General features: G+C 37.1%; 1 protein-coding gene across 3 annotated transcripts in view; it reads left to right on the top strand.

Annotated features, from left to right (window-relative positions):
- The window catches only part of GRID2 (glutamate ionotropic receptor delta type subunit 2), a 1,472,825-nt gene that overhangs the window by 1,100,820 nt on the left and 347,071 nt on the right, over positions 1 to 24,934 (top strand). The gene's annotated exons all lie outside the window — the stretch shown is intronic.

The raw sequence follows: 24,934 nt of genomic DNA, 5'->3' as shown, positions 1-24,934 counted from the left end.
TAGATATATTCCCAGGAGAAATAAAAACATATCAATGCAAAAACTTGTACACAGATATTCATAGCTTTATTGATGATATCAAAAATAAAATGGAAACAACCAAAATGTCCATCAAATGATGAATGAACAAATAAAAGAAGTATACCCATAAAATGGAATATTATTTTGCAATAAAATAAACTAAAGCATTGATAACATTGTACATGGGTCAACCTTGAAAACTTTATGCTAAATGAAAGGTATCATTTGCAATAGATAACATGTTATATGATTCCATTTGTGTCACAAGTCAAGAATAGGCAAATGTATAGGCATAGAAAGTAGATTAGTGATTATTTAAGGCTGGAAAAGATTAGGGGGAGGTTGGGAGGTGATGGTTAATGGGAACTGGATTTCTTTGGGTAATAATGTTCTAAAACCAATTGTAGTAATGGTAGCATGTCTGTGAATATACTGAAGACTTTGATTGTGAATACTTTGAATGAGTGAATTATATCTCAATTCAGTTATTAAAAAAGAAAAAATATATAAAAGAACAGTCTGGAACTGAATTATATTGAAATCCCCAGTTCTCCAACTCTCTCTAATTCTGTTTCTTAATCTGTAAAATGGAAATAATAATACTATCTATCACATAGAGCTGCTAGGGAAATTAAAGGAATTAATGCATGCAAAGAACAAAAATACTTTTAACAGCCTGGAACGTAGTATCTCAGGGTTGTAAGTTCAATACACACACACACACACACACACACACACACACACACAACATGTTGTGTGCATGACAACTATCATCTTAAGAATTGGTGTGATGAGAAAGAATAAGACATTGTCAAGCTCTTGTCATGCATCAATTCTCATGATGACTTTATTCGGTCAGCATTAAAGTGTACACATATTCCAGTGTTGCTATAAATTACATCACTTGCATAGGCCATCGCTTGCATATATTCCTCAAGTGCCTGTTTATAAAAATCACCTTTATCCCTTTTCTCTCACATGAGATGGGTACAATCAGCAGAAGAGACAACAAAATATGTTGTAAATACATTTTATTTTAAATAAAATAAATAAAATATTATAAATATTTAATATTTATAATAAATATTAAATATTTATTATATATTATATTATATTATATATTATATTATATAATAAAATAAATTTTATTTATTTAAATAAAATATTATAAATATATAATTTAACACCCTGAGCATAACAAGAACACACACACACACACGTGTGTTAAAAGAAATAAAAGAGGCATCTAACTCATGGGTAGGGTAGTGGAAGAGAGGCTTAAAGGATGACACAAATTATTTTTGAAAGATGAGCAAGGATTATCAAGACATATATAAAGGGGTAGGGAGATCCAACAATGTAAAGAGTATATGCAAATTTATGCAGACATCAAGAATTTAAAGTAAGTAGGGATATTTACTTCCTGAAAATAAATAGGAATATTGCCTGAAATAAATAAAATTGAAATCCAGAAAACTCCAGTAACCTGTGTGTAAGGTATTCTTTTTAAAGAGCCCCCTTGGAGACAATTCAATTAGAAATTTGTTTGTGAAAGTGAGGTTAGCATGATATAATTTAGGTAATATGCATCAACAACCTAAAGATACCATCATTATAACCCTAATCTAGCCTGAAGTTTCGATAAAATCGTTTCATTTTTGTTATTGAAACAGTGTAATCAGTAAACACAGCTTTGTATTGTGAACATATTTTGTCTCTTCTGCTGATTGTACCCATCTTATGTGAGAGAAAAGGGATAAAGGTGATTTTTATAAACAGGCACTTGAAGAATATATGCAAAGATTTTTTTTTAAGATTTTATTTATTCATGGGAAACACACAGAGAGAGAGAGAGAGAGAGAGAGAGAGACGAAGAGGGAGAGAGAAAGGCAGAGACACAGGCAGAGGGAGAAGCAGGCTCCAGGCCGGGAGCCGGACACGGGAGTCCATCGCAGGTCTCCAGGATCAGGCCCTGGGCTGAAAGCGGCGCTAAACCACTGAGGCACCCGGGCTGCCCCTCTACCAGGACTTTGAAAGGATATGTGAAAAGCATATGTTTATCTTTGAATTATGTAGCAATTAATAGATATTTATATATATGACTTACATAAGGTGGGTAGTCCCATGTATCTTGCTATTTTGGTGCCCTTTTTAAGATTTTATTTATTTATTCATGAGAGACAGAGAGAGAGGGGCAGAGACAGAGGCAGAGGGAGAAGCAGGCTCCCCGCAGGGAGCCGAATGCGGGACTCCATCCCAGGGCCCGGGATCACACCCGGATCACATCCTGAGCCGAAAGCAGGCGTCCCTATTTTGGTGACTGATCTGTTACTCGGACCTCTCAAAAAGTCTAGCTTTTTATTAGGAAGATGAATATTCATCTGCCACCTCTGAAATTCAAAAGCGTGTTGGTGGTGTTGCTGTTTTATTGCTGACCTAAATTAGTCTTGTGTAAACAGATGCAAAAAAAAAAAAAAGTCACAGGAAGTTGTCTTTGCTTATGTTTTATTTATTTTTTTTAATTAATTTTTATTGGTGTTCAATTTACCAACATACAGAAAAACACCCAGTGCTCATCCCATCAAGTGTCCACCTCAGTGCCCGTCACCCATTCCCCTCCAACAACCGCCCTCCTCCCCCCTTCCACCACCCCTAGTTTGTTTCCCTGAGTTAGGAGTCTTTATGTTCTGTCTCCCTTCCTGATATTTCCCAACATTTCTTCTCCCTTCCCTTATATTCCCTTTCACTATTATTTGTATTCCCCAAATGAATGAGAACATACACTGTTTGTCCTTCTCCGATTGACTTATTTCACTCAGCATAATACCCTCCAGTTCCATCCACATTGAAGCAAATGATGGGTATTTGTCGTTTCTCATGGCTGAGTAATATTCCATTGTATACATAAACCACATTTTCTTTATCCATTCATCTTTCGATGGACACCGAGGCTCCTTCCACAGTTTGGCTATTGTGGACATTGCTGATAGAAACATCGGGGTGCAGGTGTCCCGACGTTTCATTGCATCTGAATCTTTGGGGTAAATCCCCAACAGTGCAATTGCTGGGTCGTGGGGCAGGTCTATTTTTAACTCTTTGAGGAACCTCCACACAATTTTCCAGAGTGGCTGCACCAGTTCACAATCCCACCAACAGTGTAAGAGGGTTCCCTTTTCTCCGCATCCTCTCCAACATTTGTGGTTTCCTGCCTTGTTAATTTCCCCCATTCTCACTGGTGTGAGGTGGTATCTCATTTGGTTTTGATTTGTATTTCCCTGATGGCAAGTGATGCAGAGCATTTTCTCATGTGCATGTTGGCCATGTCCATGTCTTCCTCTGTGAGATTTCTCTTCATGTCTTTTGCCCATTTCATGATTGGATTGTTTGTTTCTTTGGTGTAGAGTTTAATAAGTTCTTTATAGATTTTGGAAACTAGCCCTTTATCTGATATGTCGTTTGCAAATATCTTCTCCCATTCTGTAAGTTGTCTTTTAGTTTTGTTGACAGTATCCTTTGCTGTGCAAAAGCTTCTTATCTTGATGAAGTCCCAGTAGTTCATTTTTGCCTTTGTTTCTTTTGCCTTTGTGGATGTAACTTGCAAGAAGTTACTGTGGCCGAGTTCAAAAAGGGTGTTGCCTGTGTTCTCCTCTAGGATTTTTGATGGACTCTTGTCTCACATTTAGATCTCTCATCCATTTTGAGTTTATCATTGTGTATGGTGAAAGAGAGTGGTCTAGTTTCATTCTTCTGCATGTGGATGTCCAATTTTCCCAGCACCATTTATTGAAGAGACTGTCTTTCTTCCAGTGGATAGTCTTTCCTCCTTTATCGAAAATTAGATGACCATACATTTCAGGGTCCACTTCTGGGTTCTCTATTCTGTTCCATTGATCTATGTGTCTGTTTTTGTGCCAGTACCACACTGTCTTGATGACCACAGCTTTGTAGTACAACCTGAAATCTGGCATTGTGATGCCCCCCGCTATGGTTTTCTTTTTTAAAATTCCCCTGGCTATTCAGGGTCTTTTCTGATTCCACACAAATCTTAAAATAATTTGTTCTAACTCTCTGAAGAAAGTCCATGGTATTTTGATAGGGATTGCATTAAACATGTAAATTGCCCTGGGTAACATTGACATTTTCACAATATTAATTCTGCCAATCCATGGGCATGGAATATTTTTCCATCTCTTTGTGTCTTCCTCAATTTCTTTCAGAAATGTTCTATAGTGTTTAGGGTATAGAACCTTCACCTCTTTGGTTAGGTTTATTCCTAGGTATCTTATGCTTTTGGGTGCAACTGTAAATGGGATTGACTCCTTAATTTCTCTTTCTTCAGTCTCATTGTTAGTGTATAGAAATGCCATTGATTTCTGGGCATTGATTTTGTATCCTGCCACGCTACCAAATTGCTGTATGAGTTCTAGCAATCTTGGGGTGGAGGCTTTTGGGTTTTCTATGTAGAGTATCATGTCATCGGCGAAGAGGGAGAGTTTGACTTCTTCTTGCCAATTTGAATGCCTTTAATGTCTTTTTGTTGTCTGATTGCTGAGGCGAGGACTTCCAGAACTATGTTGAACAGCAGTGCTGAGAGTGGACATCCCTGTCTTGTTCCTGATCTTAGGGGAAAGGCTCCCAGTGCTTCCCCATTGAGAATGATATTTGCTGTGGGCTTTTTGTAAATGGCTTTTAAGATGTCGAGGAAAGTTCCCTCTATCCCAACACTCTGAAGTGTTTTGATCAGGAATGGATGCTGTATTTTGTCAAATGCTTTCTCTGCATCTAATGAGAGGATCATATGGTTCTTGGTTTTTCTCTTGCTGATATGATGAATCACATTGATGGTTTTACGAGTGTTGAACCAGCCTTGTGTCCCAGAGATAAATCCTACTGGGTCATGGTGAATAATTTTCTTAATGTACAGTTGGATCGTATTGGCTAGTATCTTGTTGAGAATTTTTGCATCCATATTCATCAGGGATATTGGTCTGTAATTCTCCTTTTTGGTGGGGTCTTTGTCTGGTTTCGGAATTAAGGTGATGCTGGCCTCATAGAACGAATTTGGAAGTACTCCATCTCTTTCTATCTTTCCAAACAGCTTTAGTAGAATAAGTATGATTTCTTCTTTAAACGTTGGATAGAATTCCCCTGGGAAGCCATCTGGCCCTGGACTCTTGTGTCTCGGGAGGTTTTTGATGACTGCTTCAATTTCCTCCCTGGTTATTGGCCTGTTCAGGTTTTCTATTTCTTCCTGCTCCAGTTTTGGTAGTTTGTGGCTTTCCAGGAATGCATCCATTTCTTCTAGATTTCCTAATTTATTGGCGTACAGCTGTTCATAATATGTTTTTAGAATCGTTTGTATTTCCTTGGTGTTGGTAGTGATCTCTCCTTTCTCATTCATGATTTTATTAATTTGAGTCTTCTCTCTCTTCTTTTTAATAAGGTTGGCTAATGGTTTATCTATCTTATTAATTCTTTCAAAGAACCAACTCCTGGTTCTGTTGATCTGTTCCACGGTTCTTTTGGTCTCGATATCATTTAGTTCTGCTCGAATCTTAATTAACTGTCTTCTTCTGCTGGGGGTGGGGTCTATTTGTTGCTTTTTCTCTAGTTTCTTTATGTGTAAGGTGAGCTTTTGAATTTGAGTTCTTTCCAGTTTTTGAATGGATGCTTGTATTGCGATGTATTTCCCCCTCAGGACTGCTTTTGCTGCGTCCCAAAGATTTTGAACGGTTGTATCTTCATTCTCATTAGTTTCCATGAATCTTCTCAATTCTTCCTTAATTTCCTGGTTGACCTTTTCATCTTTTAGCAGGATGGTCCTTAACCTCCACGTGTTTGTGGTCCTTCCAAACTTCTTGTCGTGATTAAGTTCTAATTTCAAGGCATTATGGTCTGAGAATATACAGGGGACTATCCCGATTTCGGTATCGGTTCAGACCCGATTTGTGACCCAGTATGTAGTCTATTCTGGAGAAAGTTCCATGTGCCCTTGAGAAGAATGTGTATTCAGTTGAGTTTGGATGTAAAGTTCTGTAGATATCTGTGAAATCCATCTGGTCCAGTGTATCATTTAAAGCTCTCGTTTCTTTGGAGATGTTGTGCTTAGAAGACCTATCTAGTATAGAAAGAGCTAGATTGAAGTCACCAAGTATAAGTGTATTATTATCAAAGTATTTCTTCAGTTTGGTTATTAATTGGTTTAAAGATTTGGCAGCTCCCACATTCGGGGCATACATATTGAGGAGTGTTAAGTCCTCTTGTTGGATAGATCCTTTGAGTATGAGATAGTGTCCCTCTTCATCTCTCTCTATAGTCTTCGGGGTAAATTTTAATTTATCTGATATAAGGATGGCTACCCCTGCTTTCTTTTGAAGACCATTTGAATGGTAAATGGTTCTCCAACCTTTTATTTTCAGGTTGTAGGTGTCCTTCTGTCCAAAATGAGTCTCTTGTAGACAGCAAATAGATGGGTCCTGCTTTTTTATCCAGTCTGAAACCCTGAGCCTTTTGATGGGGTCATTAAGCCCGTTCACGTTCAGAGTTACTATTGAGAGATATGAGTTCAGTGTCATCATATCTATTCAGTCCTTGTTTTTGTGGATTGTTCCACTGAACTTCTTCTTAAAGGGGAATTTTAAGAGTCCCCCTTAAAATTTCTTGCAGAGCTGGTTTGGAGGTTACATATTCTTTCAGTTCCTGCCTGTCTTGGAAGCTCTTTATCTCTCCTTCCATTTTGAATGAGAGCCTTGCTGGATAGAGTATTCTTGGTTTCATGTTCTTCTCATTTACGACCCTGAATATATCCTGCCAGCCCTTTCTGGCCTGCCAGGTCTCTGTGGAGAGGTCTGCTGTTACCCTAATATTCCTCCCCATAAAAGTCAGGGACCTTTTTTCTCTTGCTGCTTTAAGGATCTTCTCCTTATCTTTGGAATTTGCAAGCTTCACTATTAAATGTCGAGGTGTTGATCAGTTTTTGTTGATTTTAGGGGGGGATCTCTCTATTTCCTGGATCTGAATGCCTGTTTCCCTTTCCAGATTCAGAAAGTTTTCAGCTAGGATTTGTTCAAATACATATTCTGGCCCTCTGGCCCTTTCGGCGCCCTCGGGAACCCCAATTAAACGTAGGTTTTTCTTCCTCAGGCTGTCATTTATTTCCCTTAATCTATCCTCATGGTCTTTTAATTGCCTGTCTCTTTTTTCCTCAGTTTCCCTCTTTGCCATCAACTTGTCTTCTATGTCACTCACTCGTTCTTCCACCTCGTCAAGCCTCGTCGTTAGGACTTCTAGCTTAGATTGCATCTCATTTAATTGATTTTTAATTTCTGCCTGATTGGATCTAAATTCTGCAGTCATGAAGTCTCTTGAGTCCTTTATGGTTTTTTCTAGAGCCACCAGTAGCTGTATAATAGTGGTTCTGAATTGGCTTTCTGACATTGAATTGTAATCCAGATTTTGTAACTCTGTGGGCGAGAGGGCTGTTTCTGATTCTTTTTTTTTGAGGTGAGGTTTTCCTTCTAGTTATTTTGCTCAGTGCAGAGTGGCCAAAAACAAGTTGTATTGGGAAAAGGAGAAAAAGAGAGAGAAAGAAGGAAAGAAAAGAGAAAAATTAAAAAGAAAAAAGGCAGAAAAAAAGGAAAAAACAGAAGAAAAAGAGAAAGAAAAAGAAAGAAAGGGGAAAAAAGGGTGGGGGAAGCAATCAGAAATCAAAAAGGAAAAAAAACCACGGGGGTTGTGTCTTCTGATTCTGTATACTTTAAGTCCCTTGACTTCCCCTGGAACTGGTCCGCCTCGCTGGTCTTCTGGGGGAGGGGCCTGCTGTGCTGATTTTCAGGTGTCAGCACTTGGGGGAGCTGCTCTGCCCCCTGCCTGGTGCAGGGCTCAGGGGGTTGTTTACCCCGTGAGGCCCCAGGAGGAACAACTGCAGTGGCGGGGCCAGCTCTGCAGCCCTGGAGTCAGCCCCCGCAGTAACTCCGGGGCTCTCCGTCTGCAGGGCCTGGAGGCTCCGGGGCGGGCCGCTGATCTGCTCAGCTCGGGGCAGGAGCGTCCTTGCGGTCCTGGGCCCTCCTGGCCTCTGCCTGTCCCGGGGGAGGCCGGATCCTGGGCTGTGTCCCGGCGCCCTGTGCTCCGGGGCCTGCGCTGTTGGATTCGCGCTCCCGCCTGCAGCCCCCTCTGCGGAGCCGCCGCCCGAGCCCTTCCGAGCTGCTCCGGGTCCCCCCGTGTGCGCTGCAGCCCTTAGGGAGCTCGTCGCACTCTCCCGGGGCGCAGGTGCCTGTTAGTGTCCCCGGGAGCCCGAGGGCATCCCCGCCCTCCTGGGTCCTGCTCCAACTCCCTGCGGGCCCCTTTCCGCGGGGAAGGTTGGTGCAGCTCCTGCTCCTCCGGGACGGGGCTCTCCTGTCCTGGGGACACTCGCCCCGGCCTCAGCCCGGCTCCTCGCGGGGCCCCTCCCCCTTGGAGGCCTTTTGTGTCTTTATTTCTTTTTCCCCGTCTTCCTACCTTGATAGAAGCGCGAACTCTTCTCACTGTAGCGTTCCAGATGGTCTCTCTTTGAATCTCAGGCCGAATTCGTAGATTTTCAGGATGATTGGATGGTTTTCTAGGTAATTTGTTGAGGACAAGTGACCTGGAGACCCTGCTCTGCCGCCATCTTGCCCCTCCCCCCCTTATGTTTTAGAAATCTTCCCAATCACTGGGGAGAGATGGTTTTGAATTAAAATGTAATAATCAGATTTCTGTTTACAAAGGAAATAAATTTTGAGAAAACTTAACGCACTTTCCCAGTGCCTCTCAAAGAGCCATAGAGTTGGAGGCAGCCTTACCAGTGAGGAAACTAGACCTCAAGTGCTCAAGTGGGATTCAGATTCTTCCACAGGAACGGGAACAAGTTTTTTAAAAATTTTTATTTTATTTTATTTATGATAGTCACAGAGAGAGAGAGAGAGAGAGAGGCAGAGACACAGGCAGAGGGAGAAGCAGGCTCCATGCACCGGGAGCCCGATGTGGGATTCGATCCCGGGTCTCCAGGATCGCGCCCTGGGCCAAAGGCAGGCGCCAAACCGCTGCACCACCCAGGGATCCCGGGAACAAGTTTTGACCAATAGGGAACCATTTATCAAATCTCCATCCCTGTCACTAAATGGGGCTCTAGGGTTGACTAAAATGAAAAGAGACACTTCCAAAAGCATTCAACGTGGGAATAGCTTACTCATCTGACAGCTTCTAGAACACAAAGAGCTACTAAAATTCAGCTCCTTCTAGGGAGGTGTAGAAGTCAGTCAAGGAGAGAACCACCAAACTGCCTGGAGGTCTCAGAAATGGAAAAGTTGGTCAAGGAAGGAAAGGTAAATGTGTACTCATTCAGAATATACCCCTTGGGTTTTTTAATGATCGGCTGTAATACAACGAGGTTTGGGTTGTAATGTGGTGTTTCACAGCATTTCCATGTAACTGTGTACTAATTATTTTAACCTGGAAAGACAAGGCAACCAAGCTGGAAAAGGAATTTGTGATTCTTGTGCATTTAAAATCTTTTAGCAAGGAATTTCAGGTTCTCTGGGTGATGGAAGTTAGCAGGAGAAAATGAACTTTATATTTTAGGATTTTTTTTCTTGGGTAGATTTTAAGGTATTTTTTTTTTTGTGGTTGTTTATTTTTCTTCTCTTTTTTAAAAAAATTTTAACCATTGCTAGTGGCATGATATTTGAAATGGGAAAATGGGATGTTCAAACTATTTTTTTCCCATTGATTCTTATGTAGAGTAATGCGCTCCACAGTTCAGTTAAAAATAACAAGTTGTGGGCAGCCTGGCTGGCTCAGCGGTTTAGCGCCCCCTTCGGCCCAGAGTGTGATCTTGGAGACTCAGATCGAGTCCTATGTTGGGCTCCCTGCATGGAGCCTGCTTCTCCCTCTGCCTATGTCTCTGTTTCTGTCTCTGTCTCTCTCCGTCTCTCTGTCTCTCATGAATAAATAAATAAAATCTTAAAAAAACAACAAGCTGTATGTTGTTCTGAGCCACGTGTAATCTCCAAGGCCATGGTCAATGAAGCCCTCAAGAAAATGAAGATCTGAAGCAGAATGGTCCGAAGTCTTTTGGGGAATAAAGAAGCAACCGATTAGTATTTGAAAGGAAGGTCTTTTACTTTTTTAAAAGTCATGAGAATAAAAAAGTGATCAGACATCAAGAATAAAGAGTTTGGGGCAGCCGGGGTGGCTCAGTGGTTTAGCACCACCCAGGGCATGATCCTAGAGTCGTGGGATTGAGTCCCACGTTGGGCTCCCTGCATGGAAGCCTGCTTCTCTCTTTGTCTGTGTCTCTGCCTCTCTCTCTCTCTCTCATGAATAAATAAATAAAATCTTAAAAAAAAAACAGAGTTTGAAAATATCTCACCTTTGTTTTATTAGTCCTTTAAAATTTTAAGAATGACCTTTGGTTATCAACTCCAGGAACTAAGAAACACTTAATACACATAGTATTGCATTTGGGAACACACCTAGAGCATCTCCTTGAGGAATGTAAGAATAAATAGGACCAATGTTTTGGGTTTGTTTATTTGTTTGTTTTGACACTGCTAAGTGACTTTTGCTCCATCAAATGAAGGATCTTATAGACAAGATAAGTTTTAGGGCTGGTTTAGGCTAATAGCAAAGGAAAAAGAAAGTTTTCTACATCTTTACATTTCCCAGTAAATTACCAGAACCTACCTCTAATTCCTTAATATAAATCCCCATAATTAATTCAAAACTCTAATTCATACCCACAGTCCTGGTAAGAGCTGGTACAGAGGTCACTTTTATGTGCTTTAATATTAATTTTAATAACATGTCAAGCAATCTTTTTAATATCATATTAATTTGTGAAACAGAATTTTGTCTTTGTAGCTAAAAGTTCAGACATCTGAACTTTTACAATTTGTAAATCCCCACAGATTTGTTTCTTATTTTTAAAAATCAGCACCTGTCTGCCATACCTAATCATAACCTTACTGTTATGTTTCTGCCTTCTATGCAGGAGATCTTTTCTTTTAAGTTTCCCACTGTGCTTCATAACAAAATCAAAAGAAAAAGGTACATCCTTCAGAAAGCATTCAACTCACTAGAAATAGAAAGCCTGTCACCTTATTCTTGAAACCTTAGATCAGGCAGGCCAGTGGCAGGAATAGTGAGTGCATTTTCTTCAGAGGGTATAGAATGGACTTCGTGAAATTACTAGGTACCAGGTCTCCTTTATAGGGAAGAGACCATCTTTGTTCAGAAAAAAAGGCTTGAGACAGTTGGGAGAAAAACTTTTCCTCTACCCTCTTAGGTTTAATGTTTGAGAACCTCTGCATTAATGTGCAATAAGCAGATTAACAAGGGGTTGGACTTCCAAAAGGAAAGTATGGAAGGGTCTATGGTTTGCTTAATGCTAAAGAGAATGAGAAGTCTATCTCCTTCCTGGAATTTACAGGAAACTCCCTTGGAGCAGGGTTAGTGGCATTTATACTTTCAGAAGGCTCTGCTTTAGTCAGATAAGAGAAGTTCAAAAATATTTTAAATGTTTTCACTTTAAAATAATCTTTGTGGAAAACTGCAATCCCATCAATATGCTGACTAAAGTTGAAGTATGAATCGGAAGAAGAATCTGTAAATAACTCTACTTTAGAAATGAAAAGGAATTTGAGGATATAGAGTGTAGAAAGAGAGAAAGATCGATTGATTTAGACACCATCATGTGTTAAAAGATGGAGGGTTTTTTTTTTCTTATATCTGCCATGTAGTTTCTGTAGCTCGTTTCCCACACCCCAACCATGTATATACACCCAAATGCTGATGAAGGCAGTCTAAATTAACAGTTAAGAATACAGACTTTTGTATCAGACAACACCAGATTCAATCTTTCTCACTAGATTGTGGGCTCGGGCACATTATTTATCTATTCTCTTCCATATTTCGGTTCTCCCTTTTGTAAAATGGTAGTAACAATACCAGAGTATTCCAAGAACTAAGTGAGATGATGAACATCAAGTGATAAGGATGAGCACAGGCCTCATGTAAGCTTTTTATTATTGTTAGTATTTTTTATTTGCTTCCTCCCTTCACCTGAAATATGTTTTGAGTTAAAAAAACAAAACAAAACAAATCATTCTTTGACCCTGAACTCCCTTTATTCTATGAATTCTTTCTCATATCCGTGTCTCAGACTGGTTCTGTCTCCACTTCATTTTTTTATTCTCCAACCACTGAAATTGGGCTTCTCTTTTGACTTCTCAAAAAAAGTGCTTTTCAAAAGGTTGTCATGATCTCATACTTGATAAATGAGATGGACGTTTTCAGGTTTTATTTCTCTGTACCAATCACCTCTAATAGAATCCTCTGCCAACTTACTCCTGGGAACCCTGTCCTCTCTTGAGTCCTCCAGCAGTGTCTTCTGATTCTCTTCTGACCTCTCTATGCCTTCCACATCCTTCACTGGAGTCTTCTTCCAGAATTCCATTTTTGACTCTTGCTATACTTTACACCAAATCGACTTTCTTGAAAATTATAAACAAATTTTTATTCCCAACCCTGGCCTTTCCCTCATACTTTAGATTTACCAGACAAGTGTTGAAATAAGTATTATATATATTCAATGACAACAACTTAGAAAATGTGACAAAAATTAACAACAAATCATTCATAATTCCTCCATCAAAAACTTCCTAATATTTTAGTGTCTATCACTTACTAGCTAAACAAAATTAAGTTACTTTACCCATAATCATGGAGATAATTATGATTCTAAACTCACAGGACTATTGGGCATAAGTATACAAAAAGCATCTGAAAAATGCCCAGCATATAGTAAGTCCTATACAGATGTTTGCTGCTATTATTACTACTGTCATTATTTTTCAACTTTTAAACCACACAGTTCTATGGACTGAAAATTCATATGTGGAAGCTGAATCCCCAGTGTGATGGTATTTTAGGTGAGGCTTTTGAGAGCAAATAGGATATGAGAGAAGAGCCCTCATAATAAGAGACACAAGAAGGATGATCTCTCATGTCTTTGACAAGTGAGGTAGGCAACCAAGACCCTCATTAGACGCTAAATCTACCAGCACCTTGATCTTGGACTTCTAGCCAACTGTGTGAAATAAGTTTTGTTTAAGTCATTTGGTTCATGGTGATTTGTTAGAGCCTGAACTAAGACACACACAGTCATAGATAGTTTTGTACATTTTCTTATTTAGCAATATATGCATGAATATTCTTAATGTAAATAAATACTTTTTGCACACCAGATGTGATCAATAGTTTCCCCCCAGCTACTTGATGAATTATCTTTATACTTGCTTAAATTCCGTTAATTTATCCACCCTTTTATATAATTCCCAACATGCCAACTGAAATTCAACATTTTTTCTTTCTCACTCACTGAAATATATGAGAATGCAAATGAAAACAATGTTTTTAAAGTGATATTTTTAATCTTTCTAGGAGACTAATGAAAATAAACCAATCCCAAACTTTAAAAAATTGTTATTCTTGGTTTAAGAAAACAACCTTCAGCCCAGCACTAAACAGATGGCTAGGTGCCAGGGCGCAGAGACACTGAGGTTGATGACTGAATGTGCTGTGTACTCATTGATCATACAGATACACTTAAAAAATAAAAATCTGTAATTGTTGAGTGTTTCCTTTGTTTTCAAGTTCTCACTGCAGAGCTTGCAATGAGCATTCTTTTGGATACATATTTTGCTTATTTATGATTATTCTCTTAAGTGTAAAATTACCAGGAGAAATAATATGAAAATTTGAAGACATTTGCCTTCCTACAAATTTGAATTTGTTTTCTTGAAAAGCTGTTGCAATTTTAACTCACAGAAGTGGTGTATAAGAAAGCCTGTTTCTTCAGATGTTTGTTGATAAACATTAACATTCTTTTTCATCTTTGTCAATCTGATGAACAATAAATAAAATAACTCATCTTATGCTAAGCCGTATTTTCCAAAGGTGTGTTAAGAGAACAAAAATAAAGTGTTTGCTATTGAATTTTGTCCCTTTAAAGTCTAATTTTTAAAGATGATTTTAGTGATTGCAATTGCTTTCAATAAATATAATTTTCCCCCTTAACTGATTATATGAGTCACAAATATACAGGAAAAGAAAGAAAGTACACATTTTCATGCTTTATTCTATAAATTTGAATGTGCATGAATTTTGTATCAGTGCTGTAGGTTTTTAGAAAATACTATCTTTGGTTCCATATTGAACATTCACTTTAAGGACTTTACTCTATTGATTGAAAGTTTTCATTCCTTTAATGGAATTATGATACATACCCCAAAAAAAGTGTTCAAGGAGAGTCTCAGAAGTCCATACTCTTTTGAAGACTGATGCCTTTACTGATGGTCCTCAGGATGTATGGCATAGAATTACATCACCTCACACTAAATGCTTACAACCTCACATTCAGTATATCCTTGAATCCCATGAACTCTGCCTTCAAGAGTAACTGACAATCCAATTACTTCTCATTAAATCAATTTTCCTACCAAGTTATGATCAGCTCACTTCTGGTTTACTGCAAAGGACTCCTAATTGATCTCCTAGCTTCTATCTTGTTCCTTCCAACCTAATGTTAATAGTAACTGTCAGCTGTCTTGTACACTGTTAAACATATTAGATCATGTCCCTCCCCTGCCTGGAACCATTGGGCTGCCCATCTCAATGGAATTAACAGCTAAAGTCATTTTGGGTTTAAAGACCCTGTTTAAGCTCCATCTGATGATACACAGCCATTACTTCTCAGATATTTCCTATCTGACTCTAGCTCCGTAGATTCCTGCCACACTAGTATCCCTCTATGTCTCAAACATGTCAGAGATAATCTTGCCTAACACATTTGTTAGTACTCTTTTTTCAGTCTGGAATGTTCTTTTCTTTTATATTTTATATATTTATCCATGAGAGACAGAGAGAGAGGGAGAGAGAGAAAAAAAAAGAGAGAGAGAGAGGCAGAGACACAGGCAGAGGGAGAAGCAGGCTCCATGCCAGGAGCCCGACGTGGGACTGGATCCCCGGTCTCCAGGATCATGCCCTGGGCTGAAGGCAGCACTAAACCGCTCGGCCACCCGGGCTGCCTTAAAATGTTCTTTTTACAGAGGCTCTTCCTGATTGAAGTTACTGCCTTTCCTCACATGCTTCACATGCTCTTTGTTCTCACTATTTCATTAATTTTCCCCTACAGCACTTATCATCATCTGACATAACATATATATTACTTACTTCATTTATTGTCTATTGCTCCCGTTATGATTTAGGTCTAGAAGGATAGAGGTATCTGTTTATTGGTTTTTTTTTTTTTTTATTCACTATCATAATCTTAGTGTATGCCCAGCATTAATGTTCCTTTGAATGACTAAAAAAATCTGAATTTCTACTATTTTCCTGTAAGTCATATTATTTTGGATAGAAATACCACCAGTCAGGGGGGCCTGAGTTGCTCAGCCAGTTAAAGCATCTAACTCTTGATTTAACCTCAGGTCATGATCTCCAGATCATGAGATTGAGTCCTGTATCGGCCTCTGTGCTAGGTATGCCTGCTTAAGATTCTCTCTCTGCCCTTCCCCCAAGAGCATTCTCACGTACTTTCTCTAAAAGCAAAACCAAACCACTAGTCATAAACATTCCAAGTTTTATTTTATATGGCTTTCACTGTATTTTGATATTTAATTAGCTTTAGCTTATATTTATTAAATGCTTTTCTATCCTAATGGAAATTAAGTCTTGTCCTGAGGTTCTGCTGACATTTATTAACATTAATATTTTTGGCGATATTTTAACAGGAAGCAGAGAGTTTATAAATGTCATCATTCTGAAGCCAAATGTTACCAAGTCCTTCCCTTTAATATTTTTGTAGACTTCTTATATTTGGGATAGCCACTCATTGCAGTAGCAATATGCTATATCTCAAAACATGTTCTTGATACTTTTTCTTGGAATAACTGCACTTATGAAGTACTCTGTACCTAGTAAACTCTTAACAATATATATAGGATAGAATTGACTCTTGCATGTGGCTGTGCAGTTGTAGGATTCGCTTAGGTGTTAAGTTGAGCAAAATAATAAAGACTTGGGCCAAACAAACAAACCAAAAATATTATCTAGCAGCCAAAAAGCAAACTGAGAATCTAGTATTTCAAAGTTTATATACGGTAATCATATGGCCCATAAAATCTTCGTCTCCTAAAATGTATTTTGAAGTGCATGCCAGGGAAAATCAATAAATGAGAATTGTACTTAGGATTGTAGTGATTGCATTTTGTCCTTGGTAACCTTGTATTCCCAGTTACCACATTCTATATTTCTTTCGGATTCTCATGAAAACAAAATGAATATTTTGTTTCATTTTGCCACTCTCCATTTAGCTTGTGAGTCACTAAGATGTAACCATTTCATGATTTGAAAGCAATGTATAGCATCAAATATTTTACTTTTAAAATGAATTACTTTGCATACTAATAGCTTTAGCTTTATGTTCAATTTAAAGTATTTTTGTGATTTAAATAATTGCTTACAAAAGAGGAATCAGAAATAATGAGTAATATATGGTTTTAGGAAGTTAGAATGGTTCTTTAAATTTGCTTCTATGATTTATAACTTGAATGTTGTGTGATTAAAATAGTTTAGCAAGGATTTTGAAAGATACATTTAGTGTGATAATTTCTAAATATTTACTCTTCCATAAAATCCTTTTGCAAAAGCTTCTTTGATGACATCTTCACTGCATATCCCCGTGACCACTTTTCTTCTCCCCACACAACTCAAATATTCTTTTCCTTTACACCACCTAGATTGTTTATATCTCTGTAGATGTTCTTCATGCTTGTTTTACTATCCTGGTATCTTGATATGTTTTTAATAACAAATTCCGTGCCATTAGCCTTTTTAACTTGGAGAAGTTTCAAATGTTCATATGTGGCCTATAAAAACATTGATGCTTTTCCAAGGAGAATGGTGATCATTAGTTTTACCTATAATCAAAGTGGAATGTGCCATTCCTAAGCAAAATATAAGGTCACACTGTGCAAAAAGACAACTCTTGTTTGCTTTGGCCAGGAGTGTGTTTTATGAGGAAAAAAAAGTTAAACAGGCCATTAAGAAATATTCTTGCTCTCTTTTTAATGTCTTTGAGCTGAACGTGTGAGCAGAATTGCAAGGAATTTCAAGTGACTCATCCCTAGTTTTGGCCAGCGTGGTATTCTGTGAAGTTATGCATATTAAAACCTTTAAACAGCTCTCAGTAAAGCTTTGGCAAAAGAGCTTGTTGCTTGTACCTATCAGAAATGTCAGATACTTTATTGCAGCTCTATCACTGGCAAACAATATTGCATAGTTATTAAAATACAGGATTTAACTATAAAATCTGCAAGTGGCAAACAGTGTTGTAAATCAACTAAGCAATTAGCCTGTGATTTTTTAAGTGACTGAATACAAATTCAGAATTATGAAGTTATTATCTAATAACCCAACAAGTGATGTGAATAAATCCTTGCTAATATGAAAATTATCAAACCACTGAAATATTCTTTTCTACAAGCAGTTCTATGAATCCTCATGCTAATGCACTTAGATTGATAAACTACAGGCATTCTGTGAAAGCTTTGTTTATTCCAATTGCTGAGGATTGTGCTTAGAGAATCTGTCATCCAAATGATCAGCAAATCGAAATCTGCAATTTGTTTTCACTTAATAGGCAGACAGGTTTTCACCAGCTTAAACTCAATTCTATTAATACTCTTTGAAACTCATTGCTGGAAAATGAATTTTAAAGGCAGGATTTTATCATTTCTGCCCCACCCCCACCCCTCACCCCACCATCTGTATAATAGAGGACTCAAAGCCACCTGTATACACTTTGGAAATACATGTTAAATAGGCACAGGCTATAATCTCCTGTCATTCATCTGCATTGTTGCAAAGGCCCCCTAGACCTTGCTTCTGCCACAATTCATTCTATACTCTGTTCTCAAAATTACTTTCTGATTATGCTGTTTCCCTTCCACAAAGCTCCAGCTCCCTGCCAAATAAAAGGCAAAAAAAAAAAAAAAAAAAAAAGCCCTTAATACGGATTCAATGTCCTTCTTTATCTGGTCTCACTTAACATACTTTTTCTTTATTTTTGTTTACATTGCAACATAACACCCATACAGAAAAAAAGCTCACACCATTAAATAATGAAAAATAAAAGCAACAACCAGACAACCACTGTCCAGGACAAAAAAATAGATTGCTGTTATTACCATAGGAACCAGTTCTCCTTGTGCATCTTTCTGATCATATCCTCCCCAGCATCTTAGAGCTAACCACCCAGAGGTGATTACTTTTTTCATTTTCTCTAAAGTATCTTCACCTGGGTGACAATCCTTAACTGCACAGTTAACTCCACCTGCTTATGAATGTTACAAAAATGGAATCAGCTGTTTTCTTCAAGTATTATTTTCACTCGACATTGTTCTGGGTTTTTTTAAGATTTTATTTATTTATTCATGAGAAACATAGAAAGAGAGAGGCAGAGACACCGGCAGAGGGAGAAGCAGGCTCCATGCAGGGAGCCTGACATGGGACTTGATCTCAGGTCTCCAGGATCATGCCCTGGGCTGAAGGCAGCACTAAACCGCTGAGCCACCCAGGCTGCCCCCAACATTGTTCTTTTAAAAGTCCTTTTGTGTTAGAGAAGAAGACAAACCATGAGACTCCTAACTCTGGGAAACAAACAAAGAGTTGGAAGAAGGAGAGGTGGGTGGGAGATGAGATGACTGGGTGCCGGGCCCTAAGGCACATGCTGAGATGAGTATAACCGGGTGTTACACCACATGTTGGCAAGTTGAATTTAAATAAATTATTTGTTAAAATAATAATAATAATAAAAATAAAAATAAATTAATAAAAAATAAATTATTTGTTAAAAGTCCATTTGTGTTATTGCTATCGCTCTAGTTTCTTAAATTTTAAGCTGTTTACTATTACATTTCATCCATATACCACAATATATTTGTCTTTTCCACATCGATGGGGATTTGGATTTTTATTATTTCCGGATTGGAGCCATTACAAACAATGCTGCTAAAACATTCTCAAGTATATATTTTGGTGCCCAAGATTCTCTAAGTGTTCACACCCAAGGATTGAAATTGCTGTTACATTGCTATTCATATCTTCATGCTAGATAAATATGTAACATTCAAAAACAGGAAAAACTAATTTGCCTATAAATATCTCCAATCTCTGCTAGATATGTCAAGATGTTTTTCTAAAGTATTGAACCAATTTAAACATCCAGCAATAGTGAATGACAACTCTTGTTTCCTCATAACATTAGCACTATTTGGGATTATCAGACTACCTCTCTCTCTGCTTCTATTCTCTTTCCTCTTGCTTTGGGATTTTCTAGTTGTTTATTCCTTTGCCCAAAGGTATTAATTCTGAACTATTACAGGTCACTAATTCTCTCTTCATCTGTTACTAATCTGCTGATAAACTCAGTCATTAAATTCTTGACTTTGGACATTCTCTTTGCTAAATTCTTACATTTCTATTTAGTTCTTTTCAAATTGTGTAATGATACTTCATGTAGTTTCCTGTCAACTGGTCCTATATTTCTTTAATCATAGTAACATAATTTTTATAGAATGCATCTGAAAATTTCAGTATCTGAGTATATATATATATATATGAAATAGAATTTCCTTTTACATAATATATTTGACTCTTGTTTTAAACATTGTATTCAATTGCTTGAAGGAATAATGTAAGACCTAAAATGCAGATACTTCTTTCAGAGAGTACTGTGGAATTTTTTTTTTTTCTGTAAGGCATCTGGAGTCTCTTCCAGTCTTACACCACTTTAAGTTGCATTAAAACTTAGATGAATTATGGAGACCTATATTTTAATAAAAGGGTTTAAAAATTTGAGGTCCAAAGAGACAAAGTTGAAGTAAAATCATTTATGAGGACTTTTTGTTCTGTAACTTACTGTGTGATCTTGAGTTGAGACTTTTTTTCCTAATTTTTCTTATCTGTTAAAATAGTACAAAGCCAGTAGCCCTCAAAATGATGACTTTCTTTTCTTTTCTTTTTATAGTTTCCATTGTGTTTCTCTGGTGTTTTATGTGTAATGGGTATGGTGCATCTTGCTTTTCTTTTGTATTGTATTTTTTGACTATGTGGCTTTTTCCAAACTATGTTATGATTATTTTGAAAGTGATGCCCGTGACTTTCTACAATATCAAGTACAGTGATTGCTACACTCACTATATTGAGTGTGGTAACTTGATGCTATAGCTGCTCAATTCATGTTAATAGATAAGTCAATGAATAAATAAATTTTGGGAGTAGGTGCATAGATAAAAGTGATTCAACCAAACTCAGCATTGCCACAGAGAAGGGAAAGAGAAAGTATCTTTTCTATTATAGATCTTAGACCTTCAATCTAATTTCTCTTGCTATGTTTACCTGTCTAGTATATTGGATGATTGTCCTCATACAGCACAACTGGTCTGGGATAAAATTTACAAATAATGATTCGAATCTGTGAAACAGCTTAAAGACAAAGACTAAAAACATCGATCCAGAAGAGAAGCGATAGGATGTAATAAAAGTTTATTGCAGTCCTAAAACTTAAAAAGCATGTTCATTAATAATTCATCAATCCTCTATAAAAGAACTTTGGTGTAGCCATTTTTGCTCTATACTTTTAGTCAATTCTAGCTGATTTCTCTAGGACCAGATTTTGACAACAAACCTCTGAAAAGGATCCATTCGCCTGGGGATTTACTTATAATATTGGAATTAAAAATAATTTTGAGATAAATTAGGTAAATATAATTTAGCATATTAAACAATGGTTCTAATTAGATGAGAATAAAAGTTAAAGAAAACGCAATATACACTAACAATGAGACTGAAAAAAGAGAAATTAAGGAGTCCATCCCATTTACAATTGCACCCAAAAGCATTTGATACCTAGGAATAAACCTAACCAAAGAAGTGAAGGATCTATACCCTAAAAACTATAGAACACTTCTGAAAGAAATTGAGGAAGACACAAAGAGATGGAAAAATATTCCATGCTCATGGATTGGCAGAATTAATATTGTGAAAATGTCAATGTTACCCAGGGCAATTTACACGTTTAATGCAATCCCTATCAAAATACCATGGACTTTCTTCAGAGAGTTGGAACAAATTATTTTAAGATTTGTGTGGAATCAGAAAAGACCCTGAATAGCCAGGGGAATTTTAAAAAAGAAAACCATATCTGGGGGCATCACAATGCCAGATCTTAGGTTGTACTACAAAGCTGTGGTCATCAAGACAGTGTGGCACTGGCACAAAAACAGACACATAGATCAATGGAACAGAATAGAGAACCCAGAAGTGGACCCTCAACTTTATTGTCAACTAATATTCGATAAAGGAGGAAAGACTATCCACTGGAAGAAAGACAGTCTCTTCAATAAATGGTGCTGGGAAAATAGGACATCCACATGCAGAAGAATGAAACTACACCACTCTCTTTCACCATACACAAAGATAAACTCAAAATGGATGAAAGATCTAAATGTGAGACAAGATTCCATCAAAATCCTAGAGGAGAACACAAGCAACACCCTTTTTGAACTCAGCTACAGTAACTTCTTGCAAGGTACATCCACGAAGGCAAAAGAAACAAAAGCAAAAATGAACTATTGGGACTCCATCAAGATAAGAAGCTTTTTCACAGCAAAGGATACAGTCAACAAAACTAAATAAAAGACAACCTACAGAATGGGAGAAGATATTTGCAAACGACATATCAGATAAAGGGCTAGTTTCCAAGATCTATAAAGAACTTATTAAACTCAACACCAAAGAAACAAACAATCCAACCATGAAATGGGCAAAAGACATGAAGAGAAATCTCACAGAGGAAGACATAGACATGGTCAACACGCACATGAGAAGAGGCTCTGCATCACTTGCCCTCAGGGAAATACAAATCCAAACCACAATGAGATACCACCTCACACCAGTGAGAATGGGGAAAATTAACAAGGCAGGAAACCAAAAATGTTGGAGAGGATGCGGAGAAAAGGGAACCCTCTTACACTGTTGGTGGGATTGTGAACTGGTGCAGCCACTCTGGAAAACTGTGTGGAGGTTCCTCAAAGAGTTAAAAATAGACCTGCCCTTCGACCCAGCAGTTGCACTGTTGGGGATTTACCCGGAAGATACAGATGCAATGAAACGCCGGGACACCTGCACCCCGATGTTTATAGCAGCAATGTTCACAATAGCCAAACTGTGGAAGGAGCCTCGGTGTCCATCGAAAGATGAATGGATCAAGAAGATGTGGTTTATGTATACAATGGACGATTACTCAGCCATTAGAAACGACAAATACCCACCATTTGCTTCAACGTGGATGGAACTGGAGGGTATTATGCTGAGTGAAGTAAGTCAATCGGAGAAGGACAAACATTATATGTTTGGGGGAATACAAATAATAGTGAAAGGGAATAAAAGGGAAGGGAGAAGAAATGTGTGGGAAATATCAGAAAGGGAGACAGAACATAAAGACTCCTAAATCTGGGAAATGAACTAGGGGTGGTGGAAGGGGAGGAGGGCAGGGTGTGGGGGTGAATGGGTGACGGGCACTGAGGGGGGCACTTGACGGGATGAACACTGGGTGTTATTCTGTATGTTGGCAAATTGAACACCAATAAAAAATAAATTTATTATAAAAAAAAGAAAACGGCAATATTTCATATCAAAGCAGACATTGGTTAGGTGTATATTTTGTCCATAAAACTGAATGGACAGTAACAAATTCTGCCAATTATCTGAAAGATTATTATACATTTAAAAATATATATTTAGAGTCATCAAGATGTTATGTCTTTTACACATAATATTAAGGAATTGACTGAATCTTTACTTTTCTCTCATTTGATAGCATTTAGATTAAATACATCAGTATTGCTAGAAACTTTTATTCATTCTCACAACCTCTCTTCTACTGATCTATCAATCTATCAGTGTTCATCATCATCAGATACTACTGTAATGGGAAAACAATCCGGAGCCTGACAACAAAAAAAAAATTGAAATTTCTTTTTTTCATATATTCCAGAATCCTAGAGAGTTACAGTCTGGTATGGTATTTCACATGTCAAGGGCATGGATTCCTTCTGTCTTGTTTCTCCGCTATGTGCTTTAACACAGTTACTAGAGCCTCAGCTATTATATGTTCATTCTAGCTGGAAAGAAGGAGGAAAGATGCAAAAACAGTTGCACAAAGTACCTGCTTACACTGCATTGGCCAGTATTAGTTACATGGTCTCACCTGGCCTAAAGGGAGACTATGGAATGTCTTTATTCTCAGGTGCTAATATAAAAATATATAGATAGATTGATATATATAGATATACATATGCATGTCTCTCTACTATATATAGAATATAGAGAGAGAATATATAGAATATATATAATGTAGAATATAGAATATATATAGAATATATATAGAATATAATATATATAATATATCTCTCTATTATACATATATATGTATGTATATATATGTGTGTGTGTGTATATATATATACATATATATATATATATTAGTGAGGAAGAGAACAGCTACTAGGGAATAGATAGCAGTAAACCTCCTTTACTATTTATTTACTGATTTACTTTACTCTAAGATATAAACAGTTGACCAGACCAAATTTTTAAAAAGAGAAAGCATCAGTAGTTTAGAAAACCAAGACTTAAAAAATAATACAAATACCACACTATCAGCATAGTTGTAGATGAACATCAAACTTAGAACTGATTTTCTGGGTGTCCAAAGTGAAAAGAGATACAAAATAATTAGTTATTGTATTTTAATTAGGAGAAGGCATTACTGAAGCAAAGTGAAGCCCTCTTGGCTCTGGACAATTCAAAAATTTATCTCATGGTAATTTTTAGGGGAAAAAAATGAATGTTATGGTATCCAATACTTCTATAATGGATGCGAGGAGTATAAGGCACTTACTTGGTATCTTTGATGAAAAATCAAAGGAAAGTATTATTTTATACCTCAGTGAAGTTCCATATGTGAGTCCCTAAGGAAAAATGATCCAAGGATAAAATCTTTGTGTTTTCTGGCTTAAACCCAGAATAGATTTTAACCTGCCTGAAGGGATATATATATATATATATATATATATATATATATATATATACACACACATGTATATAGTTATATATATATAACTATATATGTATATAGTTATATATTATAGTTATCTATGTAACTATAGTTATGTATCTATAGTTATATATAATATATATGTAGTTACCTGCAATATTACTGTTCCAAAAGGTTTATATACTGTTATATATGGTTTACTGTTATATATGGTTATCTGTAAATATTACTGTTCTGAAAGGTTTCTGAACAAGTTTAGAAAATTAATAGATTATCTAATTTGCTTTAGTCTGCTAGCATGTTACAAACCGATTGAGCTTTCTTAACACCAGGTGTTCTAAAAAGTGAAAGGAGCCAATTTGTTAACTGTAAGAGAACAAAAACACAAAGTGATAAAAGAGGTGGAAGCAGAAACCAATTTGCTAAATTTACTAAATTACACAGTTTACCAAAAACTTAAGTGAATTTCTCATAGCAATGGTAGAGAAGCTATTTTTGCAATGAAATGTGTGTTTATATCCACACTTCAAAATTACTTATCAAATAACTTCCAGGAAATGTTATAAATTTTAGCTACATTATATGTTCTTAGATTTTTTTGTACTTTTCAGAGAGTTTATGTAGAGTTTATCTGTTAAAATATTATTTTACATATTTTGACATATATAGATAATAAATGCCTTATATACAATAAATTTATGGCTTCTTAAATAT

This window comes from Vulpes vulpes, chromosome 4, assembly GCF_048418805.1.
Source record: "Vulpes vulpes isolate BD-2025 chromosome 4, VulVul3, whole genome shotgun sequence".
NCBI classification, from domain to species: Eukaryota; Metazoa; Chordata; class Mammalia; order Carnivora; family Canidae; genus Vulpes; species Vulpes vulpes.
This window is presented reverse-complemented; position numbering and strand designations above follow the sequence as displayed.